Source organism: Simochromis diagramma, unplaced genomic scaffold, assembly GCF_900408965.1.
Source record: "Simochromis diagramma unplaced genomic scaffold, fSimDia1.1 OVJJ01000293.1, whole genome shotgun sequence".
NCBI lineage: Eukaryota > Metazoa > Chordata > Actinopteri > Cichliformes > Cichlidae > Simochromis > Simochromis diagramma.
In genome coordinates, this window is record NW_024386801.1 from 10100488 (window position 1) to 10112378 (window position 11891).

Genomic DNA, 11891 nt, shown 5'->3' on the forward strand with positions numbered 1-11891 from the left:
ATTTATAACTTACGTCTACTGGATACCTCCCTCAGATTAGTGGCACACCTCTTGTTGAGCTAAACCACCTGCTACTGCCATGCAGCGGACAGTTTCAAACAATCCGTAGGACTTCTCTGACAGATGTCTAAATACATAGAGCAGACCAGTCAAACAGATACAAACTGGCCCAGTTAATGCGCGTGCCCTGAAAATGTCACTTTTCATTGCGTCTGCTTTATGACTTCAACAAAAACTGCACTCCTGCAGTTACAATTAGCAAACACAGAAACGCTCCTCTGTGCGAAATGGTTAACTACCACAGAGGAGGCTATGAGGACATTACTCAGGGATGGTTGGCCATAAGCTGCTTTTGGAATTAGGTTAAGCATAAATATTAAGGGAAAGAAGACACTGGAGTACAAAGTTTGAAAAACTGAGTGAATAATTCCTTGTTTTTATCTATTAATATTCTGAAAGGGCAGTTGCATTATTATTATTATAGGGTTTTAGGTTAATATTTATGTGTTAAGAATAAACCTGATATCGCTTACTGTTTACATACAAAGACTCATCATGGGATTGAAATCACATTAGCGTCACTGTCACGTCACAGGGAGTGTCAACCAAGAAAGAAGCCCCATGCTCCAAAACTGACACCTACAAGCTCGACTGAAATTTGCAAAGCTTTTATGGCAAGACAAGACAAAGTTTAAGCCATTTGGCTACAATGACAGGAGGTATGTTTGGAGGAGTATGGGTGAGGCTAAGTTTGATTATCAAGCACGGTGGTAGTAGCGTCATGCTTTGAGGCTGTTTTGCTGCCAGTGACAATGGTACATTACACAAAGTGGATGAAATGAAGAAAAAGGACTACCTCCAAACTCTTCTGCTTCACATCAGATCAGGAGGTAGACAGCTCAAACTTAGACACAGTTGGGCGTTCCGTCTGGACAATGCCTCCAAACACAGATCATAACTGGTTTTGCAATGGATAAAAGCAGGCTAACATTAAGCTTCCGAAGAGGCCGCCCCAAAGCAACAGCCTCAACGTTATTCAAAATTTTGGGTCTGTGCCAGGAAACTTCAAAAGTTTCAATGAGATCTACCAATTCTGGGAAGAACCATTTGTTAAAGGCCATTCAAACAAATGTTAGTGTTGGTATATGTATCATTTTGAGCCTGTTTGGATCAGAGAAATCCAAAATAAATGAAAGATTAATCATCCAGTTCTTTTTTTTTTAAGTCATTAAAGATGCATGCTGTACAATCATTCCACACTGGGAAAGAAAACAGTTCAAAGAAATAATTAAAAGCACAAAATTACCATGACATTCATGCCCATGATGAGAGTATGTAAACCACAACTGTATATGGTAATGAAAATATTGTTCAGAGCGTATTACTCAGCAACTACGGTGGACCGCATTTTGCATAAATTAACCAGAAGCAATCTACTGATTGTTGAAAATCTCAAAATAGCTGGAAATGTTTGATGAAGCAAATAAACCCTGACATCTTGGAGAAGAGCCATGCAGTTAGTTTTAAGTTCGATAACATTAAGCATGTGACACATAATGAGCTTTTCTGATTCCAGAAGACCACTTGAAAATGCAAGTTTGATCATTCTCCAGCCTCTGCATGTTTCACACACAGCAAGCAGAAGTGCTGACAAGTCATTCTATATAAATGAATAACTGCAGAGGAATTACAGCGCTGCGATAAGCCCTCGTGTTTCACATATTAGTTTAATGGGAACACACCAGATAGCAGCACTTAAGAGTCACTGAGGCTGACAGAAGCGCTGAAGACAGCTGAGAAACACCGGCCCCCAACTCTGTTTCAGTGTTTGTCAACGCAGTGCTATCCAATGTGTTGAAACCCTGTAACTGTGCAAAGCATGTGATAGAAAAATGTGACAGACAAAAACCAAACTGGCTAACTTCTTCCTTACTGTACGCCGTTATTTTAGCGGCTACATTTTGTCAGAATAATACCTTTTTATGCCGAGGCTACTTATGACCTTGTGACAATCAAATGCTTGGCTTCTGCTCAAGCCAAGCATTTAACAAACTTATTTTTTTCAATAAGAAGAAAGAACCTAAGATCTCCTGAGACCTTCACTTTCAGCAATAAAAGTGTTGTTAACATGAGCTGGAAAATATTTCACCTTTAGCGAAAACACTGCCGTGCATCTTACAGGTTGTCAGCAGTTGCATAGTAACAGCAGGGCCACGGCTGGCACTTGCTTCAAGCATCTGTTCAGTGCTACAAACTAAAAGGAAAATTCCAGTCAACAAAGTTGTGAAGCTACTAAAGTCACAACTACTCAGCTAAGGCCTTTGTTTGTCCTCATACCACTTATATTAGCACAGCTTTGACACCAGGTCAGGCGATGATCTGGCAAAGTTCGACAGCTCTTTATTGTTAAAAATCCTCTTACTGCAGTCTGACAGTAACAGCAATAGTTTGTTCCAAATCTTCATTAAACCCATATGATGTTTACACAAAGAACAATTCTCAAACAGAAGCTTTTATGGAGCGCCAAGCTCTTCTGTTTGATTTACATTTTGCACTTTACACAACGCTAAGCTCCCCTCTCTCTGTCAGGAACTCATGACACTCAAGACTGTTTCTTGTCAGCATAAAGCCTGACATATTTACTACAGCTGAAAGTCTGGGATCTGCACAAGAGTTTCAAATGACTTTTTTCTAGTTTGCACAAGGTATGGATGCATAATGACAGACCTACTAGCGGACTATTGTTTGCTATTAGGGTATCATAGTTGTTGAAAGAGTGGATAAATTTGGGTGAGACTAAATAAGTTGGAGCAGGTGGTGAAAAAAGAAGGAAAGAAACAAAACAGTAAGTAAAACGAAAACAAGACAAAAATAAAAACAAAACTGAAACAGCAAACATTACTAACTAAAGGACAATTTAACACAGAAACATAAAGAGTAACACTAAACACGATGACAGAGACAAAAGACATAGGAACAAAACCACGCCTGAAATGACCAAGCAAACCACAATGACAAAGACAGTCATAAGACTCAGACTTGAACTTGGGCCCCAGTCACACAGGCCTAGAGGTTGGTTATTGACTCCCTGGCCACCACTCCTTGCTATGGAAAAATGTGTATTTCCAACTGCTTGGTGAGTGGTTGCAGGCAGTCACTGTGATAGCCACTAAAGCCCCAGTCCCACAAACCTAGAGACCACTCAGTGACAGCCCTCCACAATCTCTGGCCACCACTCACCAACCAGTTGGGGAGTAGTAACTCTACTCTATTTTAAATCTCAGCTTGTTCTAATTTCTTTACATATACCAAACCTGGTGTGGTCTTGCCTGGTGTGGTCTACCACACCAGGCAACACCCTAGGTGCAAGCTGTGTAAAGATGCCCCTGAGACAATCCAGCACATAACAGCAGGGAGCAAGATGCTAGCATGCAGGGCATACATGGAACACCATAACCAAGTGGCGGGCATAGTATACAGAAACACCTGTGCCGAATATGGCCTGGAAGTCCCGAGGTCAAAATGTGACTTCCCCCCAAGGGTGGTGGAGTATGAGCGAGCTAAGATACTGTAGGACTTCCAGATACAGACAGAAAAAAATGGTGGGGCTAACCAAGCAGACATAGTGGTGGTAGGCAAACAGAAGAAGACGGGCGTAGTGATAGATAACTGTTCCGAATGACAGCAACCTCAGGAAGAAGGAACACGAGAAACTTGAGAAAAACCAAGGGCTCAGAGAAGAGCTCAAGAAGATGTGGAGGGTGAAGGTGGTCCCAGTGGTATTTGGAGCACTAGGTGCGGTGACTCCCAAGCTAGGCGAGTGGCTCCAGCAGATACTAAGTATTGATATAGCTAAGATACTGCGCAGGACCCTCAAGCTCCCAGGCCTCTGATAGAGGACCCGAGCTTGAAGGATATATATAGATATATATATAAACTCAATTAATGTTTGCATTTGTAATATTTTTAATTTAAGCAAATATGAGCTAAACTATACAGAAAAGTACCAGCAAAGGTGACACAGTTTGATGCGCAGCTGAGGTGACTGATTCATTTTCACATCCAATGTGATGGGAGCAGCATGTCAGATGGTGGGAGATACCCAGCATACGATCAATCACACTCTCTTCAGACACACCTGTGAATGTGGGATGTTGCGATTTTTCCTCCGGTGCTTTGTGTGTTTGGGGAGAAAAAAAAATTGAAGCTGTGATGGCTCAGTATGACACAACTAAAGGCATGACTCCACCACCTCTCACATGAAACTCACCAGCAGAGAGGGTTTGTGGGATGAGTGCCCTCTGGCAGGAGGTGATGCCAGTGAACAAACCCTGGTGCGTGTGTGTGTGTGTTTGATAGAGAAAGAGCTTTCGAGCGGCCCGTGTGACTCACCCTGGTCATTAAAGTTGCATACATGGTTATTTCCCCTGTGTCACCATCTTATGCATTACTCACTTATCTGAAACTGCTACCAAAGGTTCCCAGCATTAACGGTCACACGGTTAACCGATCACCGCAATCTACGTGTACCTTCCCACATTATGACCTTTGTCACAACATGTGGCCGTTTCCTCCGCTAATCATTTTCCAATCTTTATCTTTTTAAAAAGAAACAGTTTGTTAAAGCGGGGCAAACGGGCGCACCTCCAGAGCAACTGGGTCAGTTTCAAATCCAACAGAGCAAGAGGAACAGCTCGAATGCTCCTCAGGTGGCCCAACATATCCATGGCAGCGGCTCAACTTTCCTGTATTTTCCACCTCAGGTCTCCCTCCCCCACACATACACCCCCCTCCCACTACCACATACAGTAACAACCATGTCCTACAATTGAGGGAGGATAATCTGCTCTTGACACAGCCAGAAATTTGATTTAGCAGCCACGAGTTATCACAACTCATGTCATAGAGTAAACTGGTGGGAAATATGACCTTTTGCACAGTCAGTGATTTTTCTGGATTATTTATACTGAGCTAGATGTTCTTTTAATATAAGTAGTTATACTAAGTGATTGTAGGCGATGCTGTAAATCAATGATCAGGACAGCCAGAAATATCAGACTCTTAAAGCAGCTCTTTTAATGTGATTTGGTATCTTTTATTGTATGTATTAATCTTATTTAATTCACTTGTACATTTGTATAGTTGTATCGGTGATATTTTAGATCTGTTTTTATTGTTAGCTATTATTCTAAATGCTGCTTGTACATCCACACCTTGAACATCTGATATGTAATGGCAAAAAAGGATTCTGATTCTGACTGATAAAATACAAAATACATGGTCATTTTTACAGATCTTTCTTGAGTTTAGATATCAGTATATTGCAGTATTAAGACTGCAACACAGTCAGATGGGTTGACAGAAGTTTAAACGCATATATTTTGATACAATTTTAACATTTTTTCAAGCAAAAACAAAAAAATTTAAAAAGGTTTGAGCTTCTCGCATGAGATTTTTGCTTTTTTCCTTTTATTCTTACTTATAGGAAATGATTTAAATGATAGTAAATCGAACATCTTCGCATTCTGAACTGTAAATTAAAAATGATTTACTTTTTAATTACATTTATACAGTTTTAAGTTTTTTAATACAGTCCTGATCAAAAGTTTAAGACCACTTGAAAAATGTCAAAAACTCATATGTTGCAAGGTTGGATCTTAACAAGGTTCCAAGTAGAGCTTCAACATGCAGCAAGAAGAAATGGGAGAGAGACAAAACATTTTAGAATAGAGAATAGAATAGAATATACCTTTATTATCCCACAAATTAGAAATTTATGGCAAGGGGAATATAAAATATAGAAGGAAGACACAAAGTAGTCCTATATACACAAGCAACTGAAATTCGTATATACAGATGTACAAAGATATATTTTTATTATTACAGATATATTAAAACAGGCTGTTTTGCAGCTGATTAAATAGTTTAGGACCACATGCCTTTAAAAGGCCAAATCTGTCCAAAAATGTGGATTCACTCTCATTTTCTGCCAGACAGTCACATTGTCATGACATTCTGATAGCAAAGGCAAAAAAACGTTCCCTTTTTGAAGTGGTTGTTGAACTGCATAAGCAGGGTCTCTCACAGCACGCCATCACTGCTGAGGTGGGAGGCAGTAAGACAGTCATTTGGAATAGAACAAAAAAGTCAAGTGGAAGACCCCAAAAAATTTCACCAGCACTGAGCCGGAAAATCCTATTGGCTGTTGGTCAAGACACTGGACGATCCTCGACCCAAAGTTACTATTGCCGACTGCAGCCCCATAACCATCGTGGGGCATCTGAGACTGAAGGGCTTTAAAAAACAAAAGTGTCTTCAAAGGCCTCATCTCCTTGAATGCCACAGAACTGACCATTTGGACTTTACAAGAGAGCACCAAACATGGGACATTGAAAGGTGGAAAAAGATTTTATTCTCTGATGAGAAAAAAATTAACCCTGATGGTTTCCAACATTACTGGCATGACAAGCAGATCCCACCTGAGATGTTTTCTACACGTCACAGTGGAGGGAGCGCCATAATGGTCTGGGGTGCTTTTTCCTTCAGTGGAACTATGGAACTTCAGCAGGAGCAGGGGCGTAAAACGGCTGCTGGCTTTGTCAAGAAGTTGCAGAGAGCTTTGTGGTAATGACTGGGTTTTTCAGTAGGACAACGCTACAGTACACAATGTCCACAGGACAAGGGACTTCTTCTTTCTGCCTTCTTTTGGACCATCCTGCGTGTTCCCTGGTCTAAATCCAATCGGGAACCTTTGGGAATGGATGGCAAGGGAAGTTTACAAAAATGGACAACAGTTTCAGACAGTAGATGCCCTTGGTGCTGCCGTCTTCACCACATGGAGAAATGTTCCCACTCACCTCAAGGAAACACTTGCATCAAGCATGCCACAACAAATTTTTGAAGTGATCAACAATAACAGCGGAGATACTCATTACTGAGTTCATGTTTGAAACTTTGATTTCTGTTTTGGGGGGGGGGGGTTTACAGGGTTTTTTTGGAGGTGTGGTCCTAGAACTTTTGATCAGCTGTAAAACAGCTTCTTTCAGTTTAAGAGTTGTTTTCAATAAATTGTATGCTCAAAAATGTTTTGTCTCACTCCTATTTCTTCTTATTGCATGTTGAAGCTCTACTTGGAACCCTGTTAAGATCCAACCATGCAACATATGAGTTTTTTGCCATTTTTCAAGAGGTCTTAAAGTTTTGATGGGGACAGTATAATGAATTAATTAACAAAAAAAAGATATACACACATTTCTGAAAGACTGAAAACAAACTGCATTCATTTTTCCCCATATTAAATAAATGAGGTGTTCTGGATACCACCTTCAAATCTTCCAGGGGATACACCAAGGTCTTCTCAAGCCAGCCAAAAGATACAATCTCTTCAGTGTGTCCTGGGTCTGTCCTGAGGCCTTCTCCTAGTGGAACACACCCAAAACACCTGATCCAAGAAGCATCCAGGAGGTATCTTGGTCAGATGCCCAAATGAACTCAACTGTCTCTTTACAAGTTCTAGTTCCAATGAAACAGGGGTATAAAAAATGTGTCCATGTGGCCAAAAATGGCCCGACAGAGGAACCAGTCCACTGCACTGGATGGCTTGGAAAAAAATGAGGGAAAACTTTTTAAACAAGCCACTTGATTGCCATTGCAGCAGCATGGTTGCTTGGTGGTTAGCATTAATGCATCACAACAAGAAAATCCTGGGTTTGAACCCTGAGTGAAGTTTTATATGTTCTTGTTGTATTTTCTTCGGAAGCTCTTGTTTCTCCCACCATCTCAGATAGCGCTATCTATCTCAGGCCAGAACATTTGTGAAAAAGATTATTAATCTCATTAGGGTTTTTTCTGATTAAATAAAGGTTTAATTAAAATCAAACGGCATCCTGTCATGACAGATGTTGTCCAAACTTTCAATTTCCTTTGCAGCCACCCTCCTGACAAAAACACTAACCATGGTCTGCCATTTCCTGCAAATGTAACACTGCTGACCCCAGTTCTTGTTCTTTTCTTTGTAATAAAAGATGATATTCTCATTACACAGAAATTAGCAGCACATTGTTTAACATAGTCCATTGCCTTGATGATAAAATTGTACAAGAGGTCAGTAAGTCCGTAAAAGTCAAAACCTATACCCAATTTAAATTTGCACAATCTCACATTCAAGATCCTCTTCTGGCACAGCTCTGGAGCTCTGGATTGTTTTTCAGAGCAGCTGCTGCTTTTGTTTTTTATTTTTATCAGAAGGCTTCTGGCCACCACCACTGTTCAGATCTTTCCCTCAAAAGCACCTGGACATTAGAGAGAGTCTGGACTGACTGCCTGAGTGAAAACATAACATTGTACAAGTTCATGGAGTGATTTACTGAATTAAAAAAAACAATGCTGTTCATCCTCCTCGGATTGAAAATTGAAAATTCTCAACTCCTCTGCTAAAAACTGCTTGGTTTAGCCAGAGAGCCATCTTTCATTACCACCTAAAAGTGATCCTAAACATGAAATTTGAGCTTGAAACAAGAGCTGATGAGCACACAGTTTAAGTGTTCATTTATAAAGAGCTTTTGTGCTGGAATCTGTCTGGATCCAAGAAGATGACCTTGAATTGGAAATCTTCCACATTTATATCGGGAAAGACTTTTTGATGTTTATGGACCTGTCCCCAGAACTTCTTCATACCGCATCCTACCCTTAAACGTAATTAAGTATGTTTTAAAATTCTGCTTTTCTGTCGATGTCACCTTGTCTTTAAGGTGGTGATACTGTTGGAGGTGAAAATGGAAAGTGGGACTGTTGCTTTCAGTTTTAACCTAGTCACAGCATGCATACAGTATGCCTGCTCTCATGAATAATATACTCTGTCCAACCACCTTCAATTACAAATGACTTCTACCCAGTGCGATAACCATAAAATAACCTTGAAAAGCATGGTTACTCTTTATCTAATCCAAGCAGAAATTGCAATCCAGAATAAATCATGATCCCAAAGAGCTAATGAGATTGTGCTTCAGAGACGTGTTAGTTCATTAAGCCAATTACTACAAAAGAGAAATGTTATACTACTAATGCACTGTGTACTCAGGGAAATGACCCAGTGAGATGAATAGATAGAGAAAAAGGAAGAGGAAGAGAGTGATGACTCAAACACAGGGAAAACCCTCAAGATGAATTAGTTATAAGGCCATCTACATGTGGGGCAGACGAAATATGAAATATTAAGTTAGCATTTGATATAGCGAAAGAGTTAAGGTTAAACAACTCCTGAAAATAATCAACTACTATCCATTTAGAACCGTCCAACTGTGATGCTGCGCTGGAAGTACACATGCCGTTCAAAAAAGTGTTTGATGAAGCACTGTAACCACAACGCTCTGTAAACTGCTGCTCATTTCTGAAGCAGTTGAAAATCTGCATGCAGATAACGCCCACTGCTTTGCTCGTATCAGCTACATGGCTGTCATTGTACACGCCCAGTTATTATTTTTTTCTTTTTTTGAGCGGACAAGTCAAAATGGGTCAAATATTCCAAGGAAGTACAAAATTATTATCACATGCAAATCTTCTTTTTTATAAGAGAAAGTGTAACAAAGCTGTGATCTTTAAAAAATATTTAAATCCATAAAAAAAGAAAAAGAACCTGAGGGAAAATTCTGCACAGGAGATGAGAAATCATTTCAAAATAAAGGTAATTATAGCTTTCCACGACACATGCTGAATTACCTCTGAGCCAGCACGGGGATCCGTCTCATCTTTACCATGGAAACCAACACCATACAGTACATGCACGCACACTGAGGGAGCAATTGCCATGACATCCAGCACTGTGGCGAGAAGAAGCTTTCAGCAACTAGACCAATTTACTCAGCAGCTAACTGGACAGTCAGTCAACCCTCTGTACTGTATATCACTCCCTATTTCACTCACTCTCCTCCTCTCTTTCCCCTCTTTTCCCCGTGAATTTCTTCTGTCATGATGCCAGACGAATTACCTTTCATCAGCAGAGGACAAGGTCTTGCAGTGCTTAGTAGGAGTGGCTCTCATTCAAGTGGTGACAGAGAAAAGAAAGCTCTGCAGGGATCCCTGCACAAGGATGCAGTTGAACCGGCACCGCACGCATGCATCCACCGCCACTATCACTACCAGCGAGTGCAACGGCAGCAGTAGCAAATCGGAAGGGGAGGGGTAAATATAAATATATAAAAAAAAGCAGGAGAGGGGGTTGCTCTATCAGCAGCAGGAGCATTACATCATAGGCTGCCTCTGTGGAAGGGTGGGAGAGGAGTGGACAGAGGAAGGGAGGTGCTCCTCGTAGCAGCAAAAGCTCCCTGTTACTGTTGAGCTCTTTTCTTTGCGTGCCCAAGTCCAAATTTAATATTTATGATCTGGTAACTGTGAAATGCCCTTGGTGGTTAGCATAAGACCTATTTAATCATTAACTCAGCTGCTCTTAATTGTGTACCTTCACCAGGATTTGTTGTCAGAATGGATATAATATGATGTACACTCTAATGTGGATCATCCCTTTGGGGCACAGACTGCGTGCATGAGTGTGTGTCCAGCTCATGGAAGCCTACACAATGTCTATTCTATGTGGTAATTGAATTGCGTGACTAGCAGTTGCTCGCCACTGCTCCCAAAGCATGCTGATATTCATCCCTGGAAAAAGGTCAACTGAGATTCCTCGGGGCAGTGAGTGGATAGGTAAAAGTGTTTGGATTGCTCACGATGATTAAAACTTATGTGTCGCAACAAATTTGTCAGAAACAACTGCATGATTATGCCGATGCTCTGAGCACATCTGGGAGGCAGGCGCGACCATAACGAGAGCGCTACGGGTCACCTACCGCAGCGGACAGCTGTTAACCACCTACACACTGGTACACCGCAGACCACTGGCACGGACAACAATGCACTTGACAATAATGGTTAGTCAGAACCAAGTGATCCCACTTTTCCTGAACAAACACAAACAAAGCTCCCACAACTATGTACATGTTGTCAGAAGGACATACACTGGTCAACTGACAATATACATCCAATACTTCAACAGTTAATAACAATGCTTTCCACGCCAGGTAGAAGGAAAGTCATTAAGAGGAAAGTGGAAAGGAGGAGGAATCATGGCAGCTCTTAAATTCAGCATTTCAAATGTAATTGTTTTGACTGACAATTTTCATTTATATTATTTATTATTCTGCATGTTTTTTCTGAATTGGTGGATTAATTGTGTGTTCTAAAAAAATAATTATGCCTTGGAGTGCAACAATTCCCCATCTTACTAAAAGTCCAACATATTTAGTATCCCATGATGTGTGTACAGATGAATTTTTTGGTAATTAAAACATCTTTGAAGAGCCTTTGGGAGCCTTAGCTGAGTGTTTTAGTGTTCATGTTTGGCATGTAGCGGGTAGTCAGATCTCATTAATTTCTGTAGGTCGAAAGTATATTTCCAGCACAAGCTCTAATAAACCCACCATATGCTCCCTGCTGAGCACCAGACAGAATAAAAACAAACTTACCAGTTGGAGGTGAAACAAGCTGGAGACCCAAATATTTTTGGTAATTAACAGATGGATTCCAACCCATTCCCTTAATGTGATTACTGTGGAGGAAAAAATATATAGTTTACTATTAGCACTAATAATGATAATAATTCCATTTCAACTGTTTAATGTTTGAGGTGGCACAGCAGTCGATAAAGCAAACAGACTGTAACACATTATGCAAATGGACTGCAGCTCTCCCTAAAGTGACATCTGTTATGACTCAGTTTGAAATAAATATCATATTAACTGTTTACGAAACTATAAGCAATTTGTTCAAGTGAATAAAATCATAAAAAGAAAAAGATATAATAATCATACATCATTTGTAAATCAGGTCTACCTGAGTAT

General features: G+C 40.4%; 1 protein-coding gene across 3 annotated transcripts in view; it reads right to left on the reverse strand.

The window, feature by feature from the left end:
- Positions 1–11618, reverse strand: part of sema4ba (sema domain, immunoglobulin domain (Ig), transmembrane domain (TM) and short cytoplasmic domain, (semaphorin) 4Ba) — a 54481-nt gene extending 42863 nt beyond the window's left edge. The window contains exon 1 of one of the 3 annotated variants that reach the window (XM_040025678.1): positions 11517–11618. The gene's annotated coding sequence lies outside the window, so the exon portion shown is untranslated. Of the gene's footprint in view, positions 1–9717; positions 10154–11516 lie in introns of those variants that run through there. The other 2 variants (XM_040025675.1, XM_040025677.1) reach the window with 2 other exon arrangements.
- Between the last annotated feature and the right edge of the window lie 273 nt (positions 11619–11891).